The sequence below is a fragment of the Polyodon spathula genome, chromosome 1 (assembly GCF_017654505.1).
Source record: "Polyodon spathula isolate WHYD16114869_AA chromosome 1, ASM1765450v1, whole genome shotgun sequence".
Taxonomy (NCBI): Eukaryota; Metazoa; Chordata; class Actinopteri; order Acipenseriformes; family Polyodontidae; genus Polyodon; species Polyodon spathula.
Genome location: NC_054534.1, coordinates 85,355,454 through 85,379,977, shown reverse-complemented (window position 1 = coordinate 85,379,977; position 24,524 = coordinate 85,355,454).

Genomic DNA, 24,524 nt, shown 5'->3' with positions numbered 1-24,524 from the left:
ATGAAAACATGCGTCAGGAACATTAAACATTACAAGTATTGGTGAGAAATAAAATAGCCTACTAGCAAGATAAATAACAATGAAGATGGAGTGTGGAGTCTAACACTAATTATTTTTTTAGGTATGTGGTCGCATTTTTCAAAAAATAGTGCAAAACAACTACTTGGCAATACGCTGTAACCGTGCTGCTCAGACCCCAGCATTTTTGATGAACTGAAGATCTTGAACTTCTCAAAAAGCTCTGCAAATGTCTGTGATATTCTTTAAGCGCCCCTTTCTTCGGCTTCATTCAGTTCCTATCGGTCTCACTTGGCCATTGAAAGGTTTTCTCTGCTTTTTCCAGAGAAAATACGACTAGAGACCTGTGCTTTACATCTTTTTGTTGATGTTGGACAGGGTCCGACATCGGACTGGAAAGGGAAAATTGTAATGCCGGACCTGGTCCGACATATGACTGCAAAGGGTCAAAAGCAAGTTCTAGCTGCTAGAATGTTAAATAGTGTAACCGAGACCTTTACAAGTTTTAGGAAGCAGTTTGGAGAAACTAAAGCTACCAAATCTTCACTTGCAGCTGGTTGGGGCATTGCACCAAAGTTTTCCGAAAAACGCTTACGACATACAAAAAAACATTTTAATAAACTCTGCGAAGACCAAAGATTATCTAACCCTGAGGGAAATTTTAAGATAGCTGTGTTCTACGCCAACATTGACACTGTTGTTACTCAGCTGAAAACCCTATTCTGTGGAATGAACACTATAGCACAGCGGTTTCATTTTATGTCTCCTTCTGCACTTCTTAGTACTCATGATGATACACTATTTAAATCAGCCAAATCCCTGGTAGCTCAGTATAAAGAGAATTTATCTTCGGACTTTCCTGCACAGCTACTGTCATTCAGAGCCGCAATGAAGGACCAATACAATTAAAGATCTAACTGATCTTTTATTTTTTAAACATAACGCTATTTTGGCTAGTGTTTTGGCTGTTGCAACAGTGCTGAAACTTGTTTTGACTATACCAGTTACTGTGGCAAGTGCAGAAAGGTCCCTTTCAAAGCTGAAATTGATCAAAAACTACCTTAGAAGTTCCATGACCTAGGAGAGACTGACAGGACTGTCAACCTTAAGCATAGAGTATGAACGAGCTAGACAATCAGATGCGATAGCCTTCTTTAATAGAGGTGTTTGCACAAAAAAAGGCGGCAATCTCATCTTCAGTCTAATAAGTTGCATGTTTCATGATGCAAGAGGGTGCACCATTCTCAAAGCAGCAAGCAGGCACCAGTTCTTTAGTTCTTCAGCGGTCACACAGACAAGGACTACTTCACTGAGAGCAACACCAAGCAAAAGGTCACACAATGACTTTGTATATTTTGATTACTTTGGGGGGGGGACAGTTTGGTTTCATAGGGAGGGGAATTAACATAATTTTGTGTAAGTAACCTATATTCATATTGGTTAAAAGTTAAAAACTAAGTGTTTAAAATCAAATGAAACTTGTGTTGTGATAGTTTGGTGACATTTCTGGTTAAAAATGTTTATCACAAACTACATTTCTGAAGGTTTAGTTATTTTAATTGGTTCAAGAAGTTGCTCAACATCATACTGGCATACTATGTATGTGTTGGCATAGACATACAGTCTTATGCCATTGCATTGGTTTTATTTAATAATATGAGTGTATTACTAATCAACACAATGTAAAAGATCATAATGACATACAGTTTGGTCAAATAAAATCCAAGATTAAAAAAAGCCTGCGATGATGTAATGAAATGATTTATGGGTTTTTTTTTTCTTCATTTGTTCTAATTAGTCCCTAAAGTGAATGCGTAACACATTGCTGACTGGGGATACTGTACTAATTACAGTGAAAGGCTGAAGCAGGTGGAAAATGTTAAGACAAATGTAAAGAGTTTGTAAAACTATTTTTTTGTTACCAAGAATTATTTAAGTATGGATTGGAAACACATAATAGAAATGAATTATTGTTCTCAAATCTGAAACCGATGCGGTTTGTTAATGATGTTCTCTTTATATGAAATAAGTTTCCAGTCCTGCAACCATATTTTTAATGTAGTTTAATAGCTGCTATAAAAATGGTACAGTATGTTTCATGTGTTTAACCAAAAAACATTACCATGCAGTTAAATGTATTATTTATATTAATAAGACAGTAAGCAGCTAAATGCTATAATTCAGTGTACTCTGCACTACCTGTATAGTATTCATCTGTTTCCATCAATAAACAGACAAATATGCTTGGTACACAGAACTAACTGGGTTAGCTAAAACAGAAAGTCTACACTCATACTTTTGCAAGCTTATTTTTTTATTTAGCATAATAGTACAAGACGTTCTGCAATGACACAATATTCAATGAAAGCAACAACGGTAATTACTAGCCTTTAAACTGTGTCTTTAATTCAATTCCTACTTTCCTTTAATCAAAAAAATATTTGTTGCCAGAAAAAAGCCACGTTGGCTCAGATAAGTCGTAAGTCAACAGTAAATGGTTTAAATGCATCCCTACCTCAATAAATTGCACATTATGATTATAGAGGCAGCAATGTTGTTGATATTTGGCTTTCTTTGTCAGTCAATAATATTAACGTATGAATTTGTACAATCCAATTCACTTGCGAGTTTTTAATTAGCTAATATGTTTTGAGCCAAGCCAGCGAAATACTCTCCTAATTTCTGAACTAATCCAGATTGTACAGCTGTTATGTTCAAGGACAGTTTGAACTTAAGTTTCTAATCATACTTTTCAATTGGATTTGTTATTTGTTCCAAGTTTTGTATCTCATAATTCAGATAAGTCGCTGTCACCCTTTCATTTATAGGAGGAAGGATGTGAGGGTTCCTTTAATTCCTTCCATCATTATAATGGTTTTAGCCAAGAATTTGCCAAATGTTTTGACAGTAATGTGATCAGAATACCATCACTCTGCAATTATCAAACCTCCTTCCAAACGGCTGGAAAACAATCAAGTTTAATTTAAAAAGCAGACTTTTTGCAAAACGCAGTCTGATTAAGTTGATCTAGAACTGAGACGCATTAACTTTATATTTGTACTGGCATCATTTATCAGATAACATTCCTCTTTAAGAATGTTCAATCTTTCCATCAAGTGTTTTATAAAAACATATATTTCCTGGTTGCAGGGTAAACTGTTAAATTTAAATTCCATTGCATGATTTGATGAAAAATAACAATTATTTTATATACAGTAGTTTTATTATTTTAAGAAAATTATTTTTTTCCTCAGCATTGAATCAAGTAAGGTTGTAATAATAATAATAATAATAATAATAAAAAAAAAATAATAATAATAATAATAATAATAATAATAATAATAATAATAATAATAATAATATAATAATAATAGAAAAAGAAACTGGGCATGAAAAACAAAGATTTTAATAAAAATTAAAGTCAATTTTTGTTTTTACTGTGGAACAGCAGGGGTGTCAATGTTCTATTAGCCTGGCAGTCAAATGATAAGTCCCCTGCCCCACATCTTCACTAAAGCAGATACACACAGTGATACCTGTATTCTAACAATAAAACAACTGGGGAACAAGAGAGAGAGAAAGTCAGTTGTGTAGGGAATCTATTTTTAAAACCTAAAACATTGTCACTGTGCTTTTAACAGCTACAGTGCTGTGTGGATTATGACCCCTCTTGCTGTGATGAGCCTAAGATGTATAACTACACATGCAGATGAGCATGGTTCTTTTCCATAGGGGAAATGCGTGTGGTTACCAGTTCACGCCCAACCTCACCCTGTTACACCAGCACTTACCCTCACAACTTAGGTTATAGGGCTGTATTCTGATCACAGCGCAAATGCGAGGGCAAGCACAAACGACGCTTGCCCCCAATTCTGTGGTGCAAAAATGAAGCTGAGATATAAAAAAAAAACCCACTGCATTGAAATGGTATTCTGAAGACATGTCCTGCGCCGTTATATATCGCCTGCACCATCGCCACATGTCAGCATAAATTTTGGGGTGTGGCATCATTAAGATATTCTCCTAAGGAATTATGATGACAGTGCAAATAGACAATTGAATACTGCGTTAAGACCCGTTAAAACCATGTTTATTTAGAGGCGCAATCAGAAACTTTAAGAACTGACTGACATAGAAAGAGGAAATCAAAGAAAGAAAAGTAAAAGAAAAGAAAATAGAACCTAAGACGAAAAACGACAAAACGGGAAGCAGAGCTGTGAGAGGAAGGTAGTGTTTTGCAACTTAGGATTCGAGCCTTGGCCGGACTCCAATCAAGAGCCTTCCCTATGGAGTTGAGGCTGGCCCTATGGGCCTCCAGACACCTGAAAATAAAGTTCTCTGACTTCTCTGAGTCGTTATAGGCTCAGCCTCATGACTGGGTTCAAGTTAGTGACGGGTTCGACCCTCAGAGGACGGAACGGCTAATTCAAAGCCTTGACTTAAGGAAGAAAAGAGAATCTCCCTCACCTTCTAGACATGGTTCAAGAGACTATGGTTATGCAAATAACAGTAATAAGACACCCACCCAGCTATCCACACTCCCCTGACAGATATGGATATGTATGGGGTTACTTACCTGGTCAATATGACCGGTATTCCCAAAGCCAAAGCAGAGAAGGAGGATCTCCATTTCACCATTGTGACCAGTGCTCCAACCACAGGGACACTAGTGACAGCGAGTGGAAGCAACAGCAAGTGGGAGAAGTACAGGCGTGGAAAAGTACAGAGCAGTTTAGAAGCAGTAAGGAGAAATTGCATCTTTAATTGCTTTAATCAGAAAACACAGGACATTGGGGAAACACAGCAGCAGCTCAAAGTCAAACAGCCACGTGTGTTTTTCTGATAACAAACAAGCTGAAACTCAGAGCAGCTGATTCAAATTCAGCACTGGAGAGGGGAGGAGCCAACAGCACAGCAGAACAACACAGTTAAACGAGGCAGTCTTCCCAGCGACAGCAAGTGGGAGAAGTACAGGCGTGGAAAAGTACAGAGCAGTTTGAAAGCAGGTTGACAGCTGCAGAAGAAACTAAACTTCAAAAAAAAAAACCCTCAACATGGTCTTCAAGCCAGTAATCTGTGACACTTGCTTGATGTGGGAAATCCGAGAAAACCCAGCGGAGCTAAACCAAGTGTGCGTAAAGTGCCGTGTGATCCAGGATTTGCATAAACTAGTAAATATGCTAGAAATGGAGCTGGAAGAAGTGAGACAGCAACAGGATCTTGAGGAACTGGGATACCCACAATTCATGGAAGTCTGCATCACCCCTAACAGACTGAAAGCCACCAGGGAGATAGAAGATCAGAACAGCTGTGTTCAGTTAGGCAGAAGCAGGGAAAAAAAGAAACTTCGTCAAACACTACCACCAGAAATCAAAACAACCAACAGATCTGAGTCACTTCAGAATTTTGATGAGCAAAACCAACAACAAGAGAATGAAAGGAACAACATCCAGGACCCTATTGACAGTGGTGACCAGACAGCAAAAAGAAGGGAGGTCATGATTGTTGGGGACTCCATATTGAGAAACACAGCAAGTTCAATTCGCAGTTTGGACCCCCTTACTACAACAGTGTGCTGCCTTCCAGGAGCCTCGGTCAACCACATCACTGAGAACGTGGATAGGCTCCTAGTACGAACAGGAGACGACCCGGTAGTAGTCGTCCACATCGGAACAAACAACATTGGAAGAGACAGACCAAAATCCCTGCAAAACAAATTCAGAGAGCTAGGAAGGAAATTAAAAGAGAAAACCCAAACTGTGGTATTTTCTGGTATACTACCGGCACCTTGCAAAGGACCATATGGACAGCTGGAATTAATTAATCAAAATGCATGGCTGAAGATGTGGTGCACACGGGAAGGCTTCACCTATCTTGATCATTGGACCACATTCTACAACGAGGACTATCTGTATAGACGGGACGGACTGCACTTAAATAACAAGGGAACCAGTCTACTTGGAGAAAAGATCCTCGAGCAGGTTCAGAAGCATTTAAACTAGAAAGGAAGGGGGGAGAAATCAACAAAAAAACAGAAGGGAGACTGCATCAAAACAAGAACAACAACTCGGGTAAGACAACCATTAAATGTATTTATCTAAATGCTAGAAGTATCAGAAACAAAATTCTAGAACTTGAAGCTACTGCACTAACAAGTAACTATGATGTGATAGGTGTTACTGAAACTTGGTTGTCTGAGAGTGATGGGGACGAATATAATATTTGTGGGTATACACTGTATAGGAAAGACAGGCAGGACAGAAGAGGAGGAGGGGTAGTGCTATACATAAGAAACAGTCTTGAAGCCCAGGTGTTAAACCTGGACAAAGAAAATAAAGCCGAATCAATATGGGTCAGAATAACAAACACAAATTCAAAGGGCATAATAATAGGAGCATGCTATAGACCGCCAGATTCAGACGGTGAGCAAAATAATCTGTTATACAATGACATTAGAAATGCATGTAGCAAAGGAGAAGCCATACTAATGGGGGATTTCAACTTCCCCCATATAAAATGGGAAAACCCGGTGGGTAGCACGAAGGATGAAATAGAAATGGTGGAAATGACAAATGACTGCTTCCTAACACAATTTGTCAAGGCACCGACTAGAGGGGAGGCATGCCTTGATTTAGTCTTTTCAAATAACGAAGACAGAATAACTAAAACAGAGGTCAGAGAACCACTGGCAAACTCAGACCACAACATGGTCTCATTTGAAGTGTTTTTTAAAACCCCAAAAGTAAAGACTAAAGCTAAGGTTTACAATTTTAGAAAAGCAAACTATGAAGGTATGAAACAGAGACTAACAGAAGTAGATTGGAGTAAAATAGAGAAAACACCCACAGAAGAAGGATGGTTGTTCTTCAAAAATGTAGTACTAGAGGCGCAAAACAATTACATCCCTAAAGTAGACAAATCTAAATGTAAAACTAAATTGCCAAAATGGTTTAATAGATCAATTAAAAAAAAATATTCAGCGAAAAAAGGCACTTTACAGAGCATTAAAAAAGGACCAAAAAGAAAGTACGCAGAAAGAGTACACGGAACTGCAAACGCAAGTCAAAAAGGAAGTTAGAAAGGCCAAGAGAGAAATAGAAATGAACATTGCTAAGGGGGCTAAAACCAATTCCAAAATGTTTTTCCAATATTACAACAGCAAGAGAACTTCAAAGAGGAGATTAAATGTTTAAGAGATACAAATGGCAAAATCGTAGATGAAGAAAAAAAAATAGCAAATATATTAAATGATTACTTTTCACAAGTTTTTACAAAGGAAGATACTGACAACATGCCCAACATGTTATCCAGTTCCTATCGAGTTTTAAATAACTTTAGCATAACTGAGGCAGAAGTGTTAAAGGGACTAGGAGCTCTTAAAATAAACAAATCCTCTGGGCCGGATGAGATCCTCCCAGTAGTACTCAAAGAAATGAAAGAAGTAATTTACAAACCGCTAACCAAGATCATGCAGCAGTCTCTTGACACAGGGGTGGTACCGACAGACTGGAAAATTGCAAACGTAATACCGATCCACAAAAAGGGAAACAAAACTGAACCAGGTAACTACAGACCAGTAAGCCTGACTTCTATTATATGCAAACTTATGGAAACTATAATAAGATCCAAAATGGAAAAATAACTTTATGGTAACAGGGTCCTGGGAGACAGTCAACATGGTTTTAGGAAAGGGAGATCTTGTCTAACTAACTTGCTTTATTTTTTGAGGATGCAACATCGATAATGGATAATTGCAAAGCATATGACATAGTTTATTTAGATTTCCAGAAAGCTTTTGACAAAGTCCCGCACAAAAGATTAGTTCTCAAACTGAACGCAGTTGGGATTCAAGGAAACACATGTACATGGATTAGGGAGTGGTTAACATGTAGAAAACAGAAAGTACTGATTAGAGGAAAAAACTCTGAATGGAGTGTGGTAACCAGTGGTGTACCACAGGGATCAGTATTAGGTCCTCTGCTATTCCTAATCTACATTAATGATTTAGATTCTGGTATAGTAAGCAAACTTGTTAAATTTGCAGATGACACAAAAGTAGGAGGAGTGGCAAACACTGTTGTAGCAGCAAAGGTCATTCAAAATGATCTAGACAAGATTCAGAACTGGGCAGACACATGGCAAAGGACATTTAATAGAGAAAAGTGTAAGGTACTGCACGCAGGAAATAAAAATGTACATTATAAATATCATATGGGAGATACTGAAATTGGAGAAGGAATCTATGAAAAAGACCTAGGAGTTTTTGTTGACTCAGAAATGTCTTCATCTAGACAATGTGGGGAAGCTATAAAAAAGGCTAACAAGATGCTCGGATACATTGTGAAAAGTGTTGAATTTAAATCAAGGGAAGTAATGTTAAAACTGTACAATGCACTAGTAAGACCTCATCTTGAATATTGTGTGCAGTTCTGGTCACCTCGCGATAAAAAAGATATTGCTGCTCTAGAAAGAGTGCAAAGAAGAGCGACCAGAATTATTCCGGGCTTAAAAGGCATGTCATCTGCAGACAGGCTAAAAGAATTGAATCTGTTCAGTCTTGAACAAAGAAGACTACGTGGCGACCTAATTCAAGCATTCAAAATTCTAAAAGGTATTGACAGTGTCAACCCAAGGGACTTTTTCAGCCTGAAAAAAGAAACAAGGACCAGGGGTCACAAATGGAGATTAGACAAAGGGGCATTCAGAACAGAAAATAGGAGACACTTTTTTACACAGAGAATCGTGAGGGTCTGGAATCAACTCCCCAGTAATGTTGTTGAAGCTGACACCCTGGGATCCTTCAAGAAGCTGCTTGATGAGATTTTGGGATCAATAAGCTACTAACAACCAAACGAGCAAGATGGGCCGAATGGCTCCTCTCGTTTGTAAACTTTCTTATGTTCTTATGTCACTTTAAGGACTACCCAGATTATTATGAGCTGCCTTCATCACACCATAAGCAGATCTCCAGACAGCATTTCAGCTACAATCCTGCTGATGACTGTTGTAGGGGTGAGACACTTTACAGCAATTATCCTGAACATAATTCTGTGAAGCCGCACAGAAGTGATTGGGTAGTGACTGCCTCAACTGCAACAGAAAATCTTCCCGTGGCAACCAACATAGACACGGCTACATGTTCTCCATCATGCTCTGACAATTCTCCTTCCAGCCTGGTGAATAAAGAGACTTCCACTCCTTATATTACTGCTATTGTTGAAGGATGTGAAATTAGCACATTATTCAACACTGGATCCAGTATTTCTATTATCATCTATTATTAGTATATATATGACTCACTACACATGTCATTTCCAGCATTATACAGTGGATCTCAAAAGTATTCACCCCCCTTGGACTTTTCCACATTTTATTGTGTTACAACATGGAATCAAAATAGATTTAATTAGGAGTTTTTGCCACTGATCAACACAAAAACAGTCCATAATGTCAAAGTGAAAAATAAAATCTACAAATTGTTCTAAATTAATTACAAATACAAAACAGAAAATAATTGTCTCTTGCAGACTTCAGCAGGTTTTCCTCCAGGATTTCTTTGTACTTTGCTGCATCCATTTTGCCCTCTATCTTCACAAGCTTCCCAGGCCCTGACCCAGAGAAGCATCCCCATAGCATGATGCTGCCACCACCACCGTAGAGATGGTGTTCTCAGGATGATGTGCGGTGTTAGGCTTGTGCCAAACATAGCGCTTAGCTTTGAGGCCAACAAGCTCTATTTTGGTCTCATCAGACTATATAATCTTCTTCCACTTGGTCTCAGAGTCTCCCACATGCCTTCTGGCAAACTCTGGCCGAGATTTGATGTGAGTTTTTTTCAACAATGGCTTTCTTTTTGCCACTCTACCATAAACGTCAGTTTTGTGAAGCACCCGGGCTATTGTTTGCCGTATGCACAGTGTCTCCCAGCTCAGCTGTGGAAGACTGTAACTCCTTTAGACTTGCCATAGGCCTCTTGGTGGCCTCCCTGACTAGTGCCCTTCTCGCCCAGATACTCAGTTTTTGAGGACGGCCTGTTCTAGACAGATTCACAGTTGTGCCATATTCTCTCCATTCCTTAATAATGGACTTTACTGTGCTCCGGGGGATATTCAATGCCTTGGAAATGTTCTTATAACCTACACCTGATTGGTGCTTTTGAAGAACCTTATTCTGGATTTGCTTTGACTGTTCCTTCGTCTTCATGATATAATTTTTGTTAGGAAATGTACTAACCAACTGCGGGACCTCCCAGAGACAGATGTATTTAACCTGAAATCATGTGAAACACCTTAATTGAACACAAGTGGACGCCATTCAACGAATTATGTGACTTCTAAAGACAACTGGTTGCACCAGAGCTTATTTAGGTGTGTCATAGCAAAGGGGGTGAATACTTATGCAATCAGTTAGTTTATGTTTTATATTTGTAATTAATTTAGAACAATTTGTAGATTTTATTTTTCACTTTGACATTATGGACTTTTTTGTGTTGATCAGTGGCAAAAACTCCTAATTAAATACATTTTGATTCCATGTTGTAACGTAATAAAATGTGGAAAAGTCCAAGGAGGTGAATACTTTTGAGAGCCACTGTATAGGCAGCCTCTTAAGAAGAATTTTATGTTGCTAAATCAGTTACAGGTCACTGTTTGGACATGCTTGGTACAATCAACCTTATCATTCGCTTGGTGCCACAATTGCTGCAGCATGAAGTACAGGTCATTCATAACATAACCATGCCACTTTACTTGGCTGGGATTTCCTCTGTCAGCATCATGCTGAAATAGACACAGCAAATGGCCTTTGTCAACAATACAACCAGGACTTTCTGCTAGGGCACTCAAGTCAGCTCATCCCAGTATCTTGTGCGTTTCTGTGTTGATTATTATTGTATTATTTGTTTATTTAGCAGACTCCTTTATCCAAGGTGACTTACAGAGACTCAGGTGTGTGAACTATGCATCAGCTGCAGAGCCAGTTACAACAATGTCTCACCCGAAAGACGGAGCACAAGTTAACATAGTTAAATGTCTCTCTCAAGGTCATATATTTCATACTATTTTACAAGGTTCCTCAACCTGTATGCACTACCTGATCAACATGCACAAACAATAGCCAAGTGTCTTTTTGAAGATTATGTGAGACAACACGATGTCCCTCATTGCCTCCACATGGACCAAGGTCACCAATTCGAATCAGATTTGGCGGCTGCACAGCTCTTTAACCTTGGAATTTATAAAACAAGGACATCGCCCTACCACCCAATGTCGGACGGGATGGTAAAAAAACCCAATCATACATACTCCTTTCTTTTTGGCACGTGGCAGGGAGGTTGGTCTCCCCGCTGATGTTCCTTTAGGTGCTGCTCTGGCAATGTCTACAGCTACTCCAGGTACTGTAAGTGACTAAGCTGCTTCACTACTGCTGAAACTGCGTTCTTCTGATGTGGTTTCTGAAAACAGCACTACTTCCAGTCAGCAGCAGAAGATGCACTACGATTGCATGATGCGACACAAACCCTATCAGAATCTTATATGAGTTGATCAACCTGCACAGGCTCAAAACAAACTGGCACCCCGGTGGAGAGGTCATTACAAGGTTTGACACTGGTTTGACACTGACCATGGGAAAGCTGGTGTTGATTACCAAATAGTAACCCTTCTGGACCCTAGAGTAAAGCCATAGGTGATACATTACAATGCTTAAAGCCTTACATTTCCTCTTGATCAGCTATTTCAACTGCAGAGGTCCCTGCAGTGCCACCTTCAACAACTGTATATTGTAGGGACCTCCCACCTCTGACTGCTTTATCAAAGTCCCATCCTTACAGCTTAAGATAACCACCACCACCCACTGCTGAAAGTGCTAGTGACAGTGATATTGCTGTAACCACACCGGGCTGCCTGGACCCACTCCATCTGCAACATCTGCCGCCCCTGAGACAACACATGTTAAAGGGAACACTCAACTTCCTGCATGCCTCAAGGACATGCTACTGTACTGAAAATTATGGGCTCTTTAGTTATGATGCAACAAGGGCTGCATTCTGTTTTTATTTAAACTAAAGTTTTGAAGGTTGCATTGGACTACATCTTCGGATGTCTGCTGTATGATGTGTAATTCCTGCAAATTTAATTGTCAGTTATTTGCACATTTAGTGAGTTTGTTCTCAGTATTTACTATCGGTAAGTAATGGTAACCTCTAGGGTTTCAGTTATTTCTATACAAGAAATGAGGTTGTTTCTAAAAACAAAAGGGGAAGCAAATGTAAGAATTGTTAAGGGAAATGTTTGGGGTATTGGTTCAGTGATGTTTGAATTGCCATGCCTGTAAGATTGATGCAGGGATTATTTAGCTAAAACTGGAGAAAGAGCAGGAGAAAAGAAAATCATGACTGTCCCTGATGTTGGCCAAAGGTTTTGCATCACCAAGAATTTTAGGATTGATTATAAAAAACAAAAAAAAAACACCTGTATGAACTTGATTTTAAATGTTTTGGTTTTATTTAACATTTAATCAAATAAACTACAACATAATATCACAAAACACTACCAGAAGCCTTAATAGTAGTACTGTATTTCATGTTAGATTTAAAAATGCAACTATCACAATTGGACTGCACCACTCGCTCATGGAAGGTTCAATCACCCCAAGTTTGTTCCATGATCAGTCAGTATCTCTTTCAGGATCCCTACTCTTGACATAATCTGCACTAGTTCTTTGGCTATTGCAACTGCACTAGCGGACCTCAAAGGAACTGCGTCCAGGTATCGCATTGCATAATCTACCACTACTAATATATGCATTTACCTGGAATCAGAAGGAAGCAAAGGGCTCACTATGTCCATTGCAATGCGCTCAAAAGGAGTGGAAATTATTGGCACTGGGACCAAAGAGGCGGGGTGTACTCGATCTGGCACTACTCAATGGTAGTCTGGGCATGTGGCTACATATTTTGATACTTCATTATGAAGCCCTACCCAATAAAATTGAGCCAATAAGCGTTCCCTTGTTTGTCAACTCCGAGGTGCCCCGCAAAAGGGATATCATGTGCCAGCCTCATGACCATGGGGCGACAAGACGGAGAAACCATCAATTGTGTTATAGGCTGTCATGGTAAATTGTGTCTCTCTTTCTTTGTTTTTCAAGGATGAAAAAGGGAAAAAAAACAAGTCAGCTTGTATTTTCTATGGCCTCCATTTTGTCTTCGATGCGGTCCTCTGACGTTACCATTCTTCAACACAGGTCAGAATTTTATTTTGTATCGTTTCTACTAGTTTTTATGGCAATGACATCTTCAGCCACCACCTGTATCATAGCATGCAATGAAGCCTGTACCTTCTTTAATTCTTTGACTATTACCAAGTCTGTCTCCGCTCTGCTTTCTGGCTAGATGTCGGCCATGTTTTCCCTTTCCTCCTCTGTTGTTGCTGGAGAAGGAACAGATTATTTCATCCTTTTTCGATTCGCCATGCTGGTTGGAGTTTTCTGCATTTGAAAAGACTTGAAAGTTGTATGCTGTAAATGCCCAGATTATATTGAATTGTTTGTGAGTTACAGAAGCTTTCCCAACTCACGTCTGCTCACTCTGACATCATCACATGACCTCACACATCTGTATGAAATCTGAGCAAAAAAGGAAATGGCAGAGCTAACTGAACATGAAGTGTTCTTACCAAGAGAATCCTTAAATGCTCATACATATTTTATTACATTAATGAATAACAGCTCATAGTAAATGCATTCTTACTTGAATAATACATCCTCCTAAGACAAAGGGCATTAAGTAAGCAACGTGGGTTGGTGTGGAGTAAGACATATCCCACGCTTGGAGTCACTATACTGCGCACTAAAGTGAATGCTGGGGCTTTGGCAGCATGTAACAGTAACAGTAATTCAGTCAGACGAAAACAATGACAACCATGTTCCTCCAAGTGTAAATGTGTTTTTTGCAGTGACACTAATTGGGTTGCACCCCCATTTAGAAGTGGGTCTGATTGCATGCATAGAACAGATACTGTGTATTATTGTTCTTCAAAATGTAATTGGCAGAAAATGACCCACAATAGGCATACATCCAGCAAAGGGATCAGTGCTTTGCTTTTAACCATATTAATGATTACCCCTTGACCTTGAAACACTGCTTAAGTTTACTTACTTTTCTTTACTGCTCTACCGATAGCTCCCTCCTAAAACTGTAAGCTGAACAATGGCTCATTTTCTAGTGCCAGTGCTCCATTACAGGCATGTGGCTTGGCAACGGATTAGCCTCCGATTTCAACCACATGTACTTCAGTAAAATCAAAAGATTCAGTTTTGGCACTTTAGTTGCATATCTCTGTGTTTTTATAAGCAACTCTAATTTGTGTTAGCTTTAGAAGAAATGTGAAACCAAATGTTTGTGGCAAAACACAATGAAGTCGATGTCGGTAGTATTACATTTATATAGTGTTTTTCATAGCAAAATATCACAAAACACTGTACAGTACATTTAAAAAAAAACAAAGGCAGTTACAGAGGGAAATATATTGCTTTAAGTGGATTTCCTCCTTTACCCTGCTGGCCTCCCCCTATAGAACAGGTGATATATCATCAGCAAGTTAAGTTATTGTATTCAGCAAACTTACTTAATATTGAACACAATATTGAATGCAGTATTTTTCAATATACATAATGCATAATATCTGCTCAACTGCGAATCCAGCGTTGATGATGTGGCACTAAAGCAAGTACCTCAGCTTTCAATTAAAGAGGAACTTACTGAAGAACCAACTTGGTTGGAGACCATCAAAGCAATAAAGTTCCTTTCCAGTAGCAAAGCTCCTGAATCCAATGTCATACCTGCTGAGATCTACAAAGCTGGAGGTGACTATCTAGCCCAGGTCCTGGCTGAACTCTTTCAACAGATGTGGCGTCAAGGCTCCATTCCACAAGACTACAGAGACGCATCTATCATGCACCTTTTCAAACGGAAAGGGGACAGATTTGTGTGTGACAACCATAGAGGCATTTCACTACCTGTTATAGCAGGAAAGATCCTGCCAAGAATACTTCTAAATCGTTATACTGAGAATATAGCTGAGGCTGTTTTGCCAGACAGCCAGTGTGGATTAAGAAAAGGCCAAGGTACCACTGACATGATAGTCTCTGCAAGCTACAAGAAAAGTGCCAATAACAAAACATGGACCTCTCCTTATTGTTTGTTGACCTCACAAAGGCTTTTGACACTTCTCTGGAAGCTGTTAGCCACTGTAGGCTGCCCAGAAAACTACATCCAGACAGTGCGTCAGTTCCACATTGGCATGATGGCCAGAGTTATGGAAAACGGTGAGTACTCCAACCCAGTCCCGGTTTCCAATGGTGTCAAGCAAGACTATGTTCTAGCACCTACCCTGTTCAGCACCCTATTTGTTGCCATGCAAATATATGCCTTTAGAAACTGTGACATCGGAGTCTATATTCAGAGTTGATGGTAAACTTTTAAAGTCAAGCCAAGATAAAAGTCTTCGAAGAACTTGTTCGGGAGCTCTTGATCTTGGATGATTGTGCCCTTGCAGCTCACATACACGATGATCTACAAGCATCACAAGCTCTTCTCAGATGCCTGTAAAAAGTTTGGCCTGACCATCAGCCTAAAGAAGACCGAGGTGATATATCAACCTGCCCCACGTCAGCCATACATACCACCTGTCATCACAATTGATTGATGAGTGCCGCTTTTGGTAGACTCCGCGAGTGCTTGTGGAACCATATATAGCCATCATATCAGGATACTTAACCGCTTCCACCTTGACTGTCTCAGGAAAATCTTGAAGATACTATGGCAGAACAGGATTCCTGATACTGAAGTGTTAGCAGAGCAAACATGCCAGGCATTGAGTCCATGATAACAAAGGCGCAGTTACAGTGGATTGGACATCTTGTGAGAATGCCTGATGATAGAGTTTTTGCCACTGATCAACACAAATAAAGTCCATAATGTCAAAGTGTAAAATAAAATCTACAGATTGTTCTAAAGTAATTACAAATATAAAACAGAAAATAATTGATTGAGTCAATATTTGGTAAAGGCACCTTTGGCAGCAATTACAGCTATAAGTCTATTTGTATAAGTCTCTACCAGCTTTACATAGCTGGACACTGCAATTTTTGCCCATTCTTCTTTGCAAAATTGCTCAAGCTCGTTCAAGATGGATGGGGACTTTTGGTGAACAGCAATTTTCAACTCTTTCCACATATTCTCTATTGGATTGAGGTCCGGGCTTTGACTGTGCCACTCCAGGACATTGAACTTTTTGTTTTTAAGCCACTACAGTGTGGCTTTGGCTGTATGTTTGGGGATATTATCCTGCTGGAAGATGAATCTTCTCCCAAGTCCCAAGTCTCTTACAGAATTCAGCAGGTTTTCCTCCAGGATTTCTCTGTACTTTGCTGCATCCATTTTGCCATCTATCTTCACAAGCTTTCCAGGCCCTGACCCAGAGAAGCATCCCCATAGCATGATGCTATCATCACCATGCTTTACAGTAGGGATGGTGTTCTCAGGATGATGTGCGGTGTTAGGCTTGTGCCAAACATAGTGCTTAGCGTTGAGGCCAATGCTCTATTTTAGTCTTATCAGACCATAGAATCTTCTACCACTTGGTCTCAGAGTCTCCCAGATGCCTTCTGGCAAACTGGCCGAGATTTGATGTGAATTTTTTTCAACGATGGCTTTCTTTTTGCCACTCTCCCATAAAGGCCAGTTTTGTGAAGCACCTGGGCTATTGTTGCCGTATGCACAGTGTCTCCCAGCTCAGCCGTGGAAGATCATAACTCTTTTAGAGTTGCCATAGGCCTCTTGGTGGCCTCCCTGACTAGTGCCCTTCTCGCCCAGATACTTCGTTTTTGAGGATGCCATATTCTCTCCATTTCTTAATAATGGATTTTACTGTGCTCCGCGGGATATTCAATGCCTTGGAAATGTTCTTATATCTTACCCCTGATTGGTGCTTTTGAAGAACCTTATTCCGGATTTGCTTTGAACGTTCCTTCGTCTTCATGATGATTTTTTGTTAGGAAATGTACTAACAAACTGCAGGACCTCCCAGAGACAGATGTATTTAACCTGAAATCATGTGAAACACCTTAACTGCACAAAGGTGGACTCCATTCAACTAATTATGTGACTTCTAAAGACAACTGGTTGCACAAGAGCTTATTTAGGTGTGTCATAGCAAAGGGGCTGAATACTTTTGCAATCAATTTTTTTCTGTTTTATATTTGTAATTAGTTTAGAACAATTTGTAGATTTTATTTTTCACTTTGACATTATGGACTTTTTTGTGTTGATCAGTGGCAAAAACTCATAATTAAATCCATTTTGATTCCATGTTGTAACACAATAAAACGTGGAAAAGTCCAAGGGTTGGTGAATACTTTTGAGAGCCACTGTAAAAACCGTCTCGAGACTAACTTAAAGAATTGTGGAGTGGCGTAGAGACTTGGGAGCAAGTAGCCCTAGACAAACCAAAATGGCAAATGGTGACTCTTAACCCTTTGCCATCAGACCATTTTAATTTTGTGCATTTTTGACCGATGACGTGCCCTGTGTTCTGTGATGTCTCACAGCAATAATAAGCCATGTGTTAATCAAACCAGTCTTTCTGAAGCTTGTTGAGTAACCCTATGCTCTAGAAACAAAAAACCCATGTTTTCCTCCGTGTATTTTTAATGATATACTTCAAGAAAGTTGTTATACAGGAAATGCGATCGGCAGCACTGACTTTGAAGCTGAGTTACATAGGAAGTTCGAGATATGCCAGTAAACACAAGAAAACAAGGCAAACATCTCATCTACAGCTATTTTTGAAGGTAATTATCTCAACTTTTAATTCAATATGTGTTTCGATTCAATATGTAATATTAATTTTTTTTGTATTTTATATATATATATATATTCTTTTTTTATTTAGACTCTTGAAAACGGACGAGTTGCCTGTGTTTGCCAGTGACGGTACATTATTTGCTTGCACTGACTGCAATAACTTTATTGGATTTTACGTGCAAAATGGGTTTGTGTTTTATATTGCATGTATTGCTTTATCATCATAGAGTTATTTTTTTTCTATTGACTGTGTTTTTCTCATCTGCTGAATATATACTTTTTCTTTATTTTTTACTTGCCATGGTCGCAACATGTAGGCTACGTTATTCTGCTTTACATAAAATAGCCTGTTTTCATACTTGTTTTTACTATTTGTTGTTGTATTGACCCTTTTCTGTGTTTGCATATAATAATATAGTAATATGATTAGTGTTTGCTGCATGCTTATTTATTTTACAGTGTATGCTGAAAATAAAAAGAATGTGCTTTTCATGCACTTTAGTAAATGTAATAATAATAATAATAATAATAATAATAATAATAATAAAAAAAAAAAAACAACTGCATTTTCACTTGTATGTATTTGTATATTTTCAGTGTAAAAGGTTTTGCATAAGACTTGACAAAGTGCTTATGATATTTTGCTTAGTCCGGCAGACTTCCATAAGATGGCGCTGTTTGGGGCATTTTTACATACAGACTATGGTTTGGACAAACCCTTGTAGCTTGTCAACGGTAAAAAATATTTGAAAACTGTGTTTTTATTTGAAATCCTCATAAAATTTTGCAACTGTAATATCCAGATAATTTTTTATATCTAACTTGGAAAGTGGTTGATATTAGCAGTTATTTAAAAAAAAAATAAACAATAATTTATATATATATATATATATATATATATATATATATATATATATATATATATATATATTTTATGGGGGGCGTGGCTAACATTTATTTTTTTTATATTCCACTTGTTAACAAATTATATCATTGGAAACAGCTATTTCAGACCTTTCTAATAATATATTGGGTTTTAAATTCTGATTTAAGATCACCAAACAACAAGCAATAAAACACAACATGCTCATGTGCATGTCCAAATATGGGAATTCTGATTAGGTCACAAAGGGTTAAGGGAACAGCTGAGCATAAATCTCAACACATCCAGTATGCTGCTGACAAGCGAACACAATAAAAGTTTTGTCAAAACCAGCCAGTTTGCCCAAGCGGCATTCAGTGTCCAGACTGTGGAAAGTACTTCCGTGCAAAGATTGGACTTGTTTATTAGTCATCAGAGGGTTCATCGTAAAAAAAAACTCAAATGTGAGATGAGGAAATTAGAAGTCTGTCGTCATTGACAATGATGGACTACCATCATCAACACATAATGGCTGTTATTAGTCCAATTCCTTTTGTACATTAGATTATACCCATAATCCTTTTAGGCCATCTCTATGTAAAATGAAGTGCCATTACAGATTTGTGATCTGGGTAATCAAGTGAATAGGACTATAAGTAGCCTGCCAGTTGGGCTGCCCATTGTGTGTTCACTAGCTCCACATAACGTACTATTTACAATATAATGCACAACCTTTTAAAAATATTATGCAGACATAGGTTGCATTATCAGGTTATAAATATTTTTATTAATAGTATAAAAATGTGCACGTTATACACACGGTGCATGCTAGACAAGGGATGTAACCCAAGAGTGTCCACTGATGCGAGTTATAATCTAAAAATGATGGTAATATATATGGCACAGTGGAATTGTGTTAAATAAGATATGTCACTGGATAAATTGAGGGTCATGAACCTCCAGATTGAGATACCTAGCAGCAAAATCTTTTGGTTTGGATTTCTCTTTGTGAGTGTCTCATAAATAAGTTGTAATGTTGACAAATGAGCATATCAGATGTAATGTATTACATTCACTGACTCAGTAAAAGTTTAATTAATCCGGTGAACTAAGCCAGTTTAGTGACGTTCTCCAGCTGGACAGTTTTAAGGATTTTGGCTTTGAATTGAACAATGGTAAACATCATGTTGTAAACAATCATGGAGATTTCTGGCAGTGTTTTGATTGTTGCTATTCCACTGCTGCAGTGTTGTGACCTGGAGACTGAATAATCATAAACCCCTAGGGGTAGAGTTTCTTTAGCTTTTAGGCGCGTAGTTTTCTACAAGATCTAACTTATGGATTTAAATTGCTATATCCTCAATTATGTATATATGCTGTACATGTGAATCTAAATGAAAACCTGTTTTGCATTTAGGCTTTCTAGATATAAAGGCAATAATCATACCCAGCTTGAATGTCTAATTTACATTTCATATACAAGTACTGCAATAATATAACTACATCTATAGATATGGCCTTAAATAGCAAGTTGGTATGATTCTGAAATGTATTAGTTATCAGTTATCTTCAGTTTTGAATAATTCTTGTTTAGATTTACTTTGCATACCATTTTCTGTTTCAGTCATTACAAACTGGTTACTTTTTAAGAGCAGCACAGTGTCCTCAGAGTCCTGCTGTAAGTGACTCTGCAGAAGCAGCTGTGAGGCATACTTCATCCCAAGTTGCTGTAAGTCGCTTTGGATAAAAGTGTCTGTTAAATGACTAAATAATAATAATGTCACTTACCATTGTTTTGGATTGTCTTGGATTCATTTTTTATATTAATTTCACTCCTGTATTATACTATAAAATATTAACTACAAATACAACACATTTTTAAATAACATTTTATTTTTGGAGAGCACCACCGTGTGCGTGAGAATTCAAACGTTTAGTGATAAACCAAAAACGGTCAAACCTTTGCTTATATGTGGCCCATAGACCTTTCCAGGCATATTTCACAGAACCGACAGCTCAAATGGAGGACATAGAACATGGGATATCTTATTCTGTCTATGAGGTTAACCACAGGCCTCCTAGAAATGAAGGAACCCAACACTCCAGCAGATGTGCTGGATTTGCACTCAGTGTTGCCAATTTTACTTCAGTTTCTGTTTTTTCTTCCTTGCATGATTATGAGGCACAGTTTTATTTTAAAAAATATAACCAGAACTCTAAAATAAATGACAGATTTTGTTTTCTGTCGTACATAGGCCTTACAATTGGTAATCCGTAGGGTAACATTAGAAACTATTTAGTAACATTTTCTTATCATTCTTTAATTATCTTTCCCTACATTTATTATTCTCTTGCATATATTGCTTAATCCTAGCAAGATCCATCTTTTTTATTGATATGGCCACTAATTTAGCACATGAAAATACCATAATGGCAATGGCTGGAGCTTTCTGTGATATATAGTTCATGAAATGGAGGCTGATTAGGTTTAGTTAACTGTAGAAGCAGTTTATTAAATGAATGATATATCTCCATGACTCTTCATTGCATTAAGGGATAAGTATGTTTTTAATTAAACTGCGATTTATTGTGATGAAACATCAGGATTTACTTAACACTATCTTTAGGGCCAGTTATTCCTTTGTATTAGTTTATTATTCAAATAACTTTGTTGGTAATCTTTCAACAGTCCTGGTAAACAAATTTATATTCCATTTTACTACTGTAGATTCTAGATAAGGAAGTGTGACATTCATAAACCACTAACGCGGCAAGAAATTACAGGCCGTCAGACCTACATCTAGTCTGATTCTTTGAGAATCCTTAAAATAAATGAATAACTGTACCTGATAATAAATGTTCAAGTTGTTAGTAAATTGATTGAACAATAGATGTATCAGCAAATTAAGCATGGTCTGGAGAGTCCTAAAAAGAGTCCTTTTTTTTAAGAAGGGCAAAGAGAAAGGCAGATATTCTGAGAGGAATAAAACTAGCAAGAGAAAAGCAGATATTCTGAGAGGAATAAAACTAGCAAGAGAAAAGCAGATATTCTGAGAGGAATAAAACTAGCAAGAGAAAGGCAGATATTCTGAGAGGAATAAAACTAGCAAGAGAAAAGCAGATATTCTGAGAGGAATAAAACTAGTAAGTTTTTTTCAAAGCTAACAAGAAAGAACTTACTGTAGTTTCAGGAAGCAGCAATGGAAAATCTGGTTTTGGGAAGTTCCATTTCACCTGAACTGCCCTTCTTGATTTGCATTTCCAGATTGCTCTCTATATGGTATCCATAAATATTTAGAAACGTAATACATTAAATGACAAACATTTTGAGTAGAAGTATTTCTCAATGTCTTCACTGCTGATAAAGATTTCTAGTCTAAATGTTTGTCATTGAATTTATTAAGTTCCTTAATTAGTCTACTGCAATCAATATAGACGGAAGGTTGTTTTAATTCAGTTATTACCCTTTTCAAATGCTTTGATATTATGACACATTTATTACTGTTGGAGAAATTGCCATACATTAGGTTCTCAGAAAAAAATCTGCTAGTTTAAGCCACATTTGCAATACAGGACCCAAAGGGATGTATACATGGAACTGGTTCAGACCCACTGGCAGTTGTTCAGGGCGATTCCTCGAGGATGAAATGTACGTCCCTTTTTTGTTTTCTTGGTTCATACAGTAAATGATCTCCTTTCGGTATTAAGACCTAGTAAATCTTCAGTAAGAATGCAGGTGGACTGTGCTTTTTGTTTGAGGTTTAAAACCTCAGTGGAACTATCCTGTTTTACAGGAGTGTTTTAATCCAACCTATCCTAGAGCCTCAGAATGGATGGAGACGTTGAACTGACCCAAGAATCCCAAGGAACACAAGATCGCTGCATGGTGGTGGAGGGCAAGAAGTCTGAAAACAATGACAGCAGAACACAAAAATCAGCTGCCTCTATTAGCGATATTCCACAAACTAATACATTTGACACCACACATTTCCACAATGAAGGACAAACAGTATTGCATGCTTAGCGTTAAAATGTACCTAACAAAATTAGCTATAATTAATAATATTTAGATAAAAGGACAGATAAATTAGTATTGAGACATACCTTCAATTACCCTGCATTTAGCAGATGTAATCAAGATAAACCATTAGGAGTGAAGTTTTTCTACAAACAAATACAGTATACAGACACTGCAGTCAATTATAGACAGTATACATTAAATGTATTGGCTCATGATGAGGCTGACTTAAAAGTAAAACAAAAAAAAAACATATTTTTTATTAAGCTGTGAAATAATAAAAAACAAGCAGTTCAGCTTCATTTCTATGGTCATTTGATGCTATTTTAAGCCTGTTTAGAACGTTGGCCACCCACAATGTTTTGAAAACTGTTTGTGTTTAGTGTAATGACTCTGTTGAAAAATGACTCAAATAGAATGTCTAGAGGTTTTGTTTAGTACATAGCAGATGGGCTTAGTAAAAGATTCTCAAAACTATATATGGTATAAAATGTACAACTGTCCTTCAGTTATACATTGTACAGTAAATGGTTTGTAATATCGGTCTTTCAGTGAATGAAACTAGGAGTTATTTAAAGTTTGTTTTTAAGAATAAAATACTAGTTAATTCAACTTTTCTAGACAGGGCCAAGTACCTGAATGTATACTTCAAAACAAACAAACAAGCAAAAAAGTTATAATTTCCACATGTTGTGTGTGCTGAAATATGTTCACATTATTGTTTTAGGATGTTGTGCTACTGTTTGTGTGATAACGGGTGCCTTTACAGGTACTGCTCAACAATGTAATTGGGTATGAGCTTGAAAAAAGGCTCCTGTTAAAGAAGATTCAGCCTTTTGTACAGTGCAATAGCAAGGACAGAGGTTTGTACCCAGTGTCTGACTGCAACAGTTGTACACTTTTGAGACAACACAGCAACTATAGGATAGGTGCAGTATATAGAATTCGGGACCAGTCACAACAAGCAAATGATCTGAAGTGCTACCTAACATTTAAACATAACACATAGAAATGATTCTGTACACTATACTATATCTTACTTTTATAAGCCCAATTCATTACAATGTATTTGTTGTTTTTAATGCAATATGAGGGTCAGTAAATCATCCCTGGTGCTATTCAGATCGGTCAGAGAAAGTGACCAATCTTTGTCTGTGGGATTTCAAACTTTCTTTTCACTTTTTATTCTTAACATTCTCCTCTGTGATAACTGTCACTAACAGTGGGGCTATGTGTAAATGTTACATAACAGGAAAAACATTAAGACAACGGTTATGCTCAATTAACACAATTTTATTATTATCTCAAAGTGTTTGTTTTTTTTAAACATGGATTTGTTTAACATGGCCCTCAGTTTATCCTCATGTAGGGATTCCTAAAACATCGTTGTGAAACTAGGTCCTCATGTGATGCCTCATGTTAGTTATTTGAACTACTGGTAATAAAAGTTTACTGACTACAAAAATATTTTCTTCATAAAGTGTCCCCCCCCCCCCCCCCCCCAACCCAGCCCAACAAATGTTATATAACAAATGTTATACTGTATTTGAAATTCAGTCTTCATAACTCACCAACGGCTAAGACTCAGCCAACACAGCTTGAGCACTTTTAAATGGTCTGCCATATAGTAAACATCGGCACAAATACAAAAGTAATTATAAATTATATCTTGGTTTTCTTTACTGACATCAAACACATTTTGAAAGATTCTTTCTGTCTATTTTAGTATCTCTGGGGTCATATTCACAAACATTTAAGTC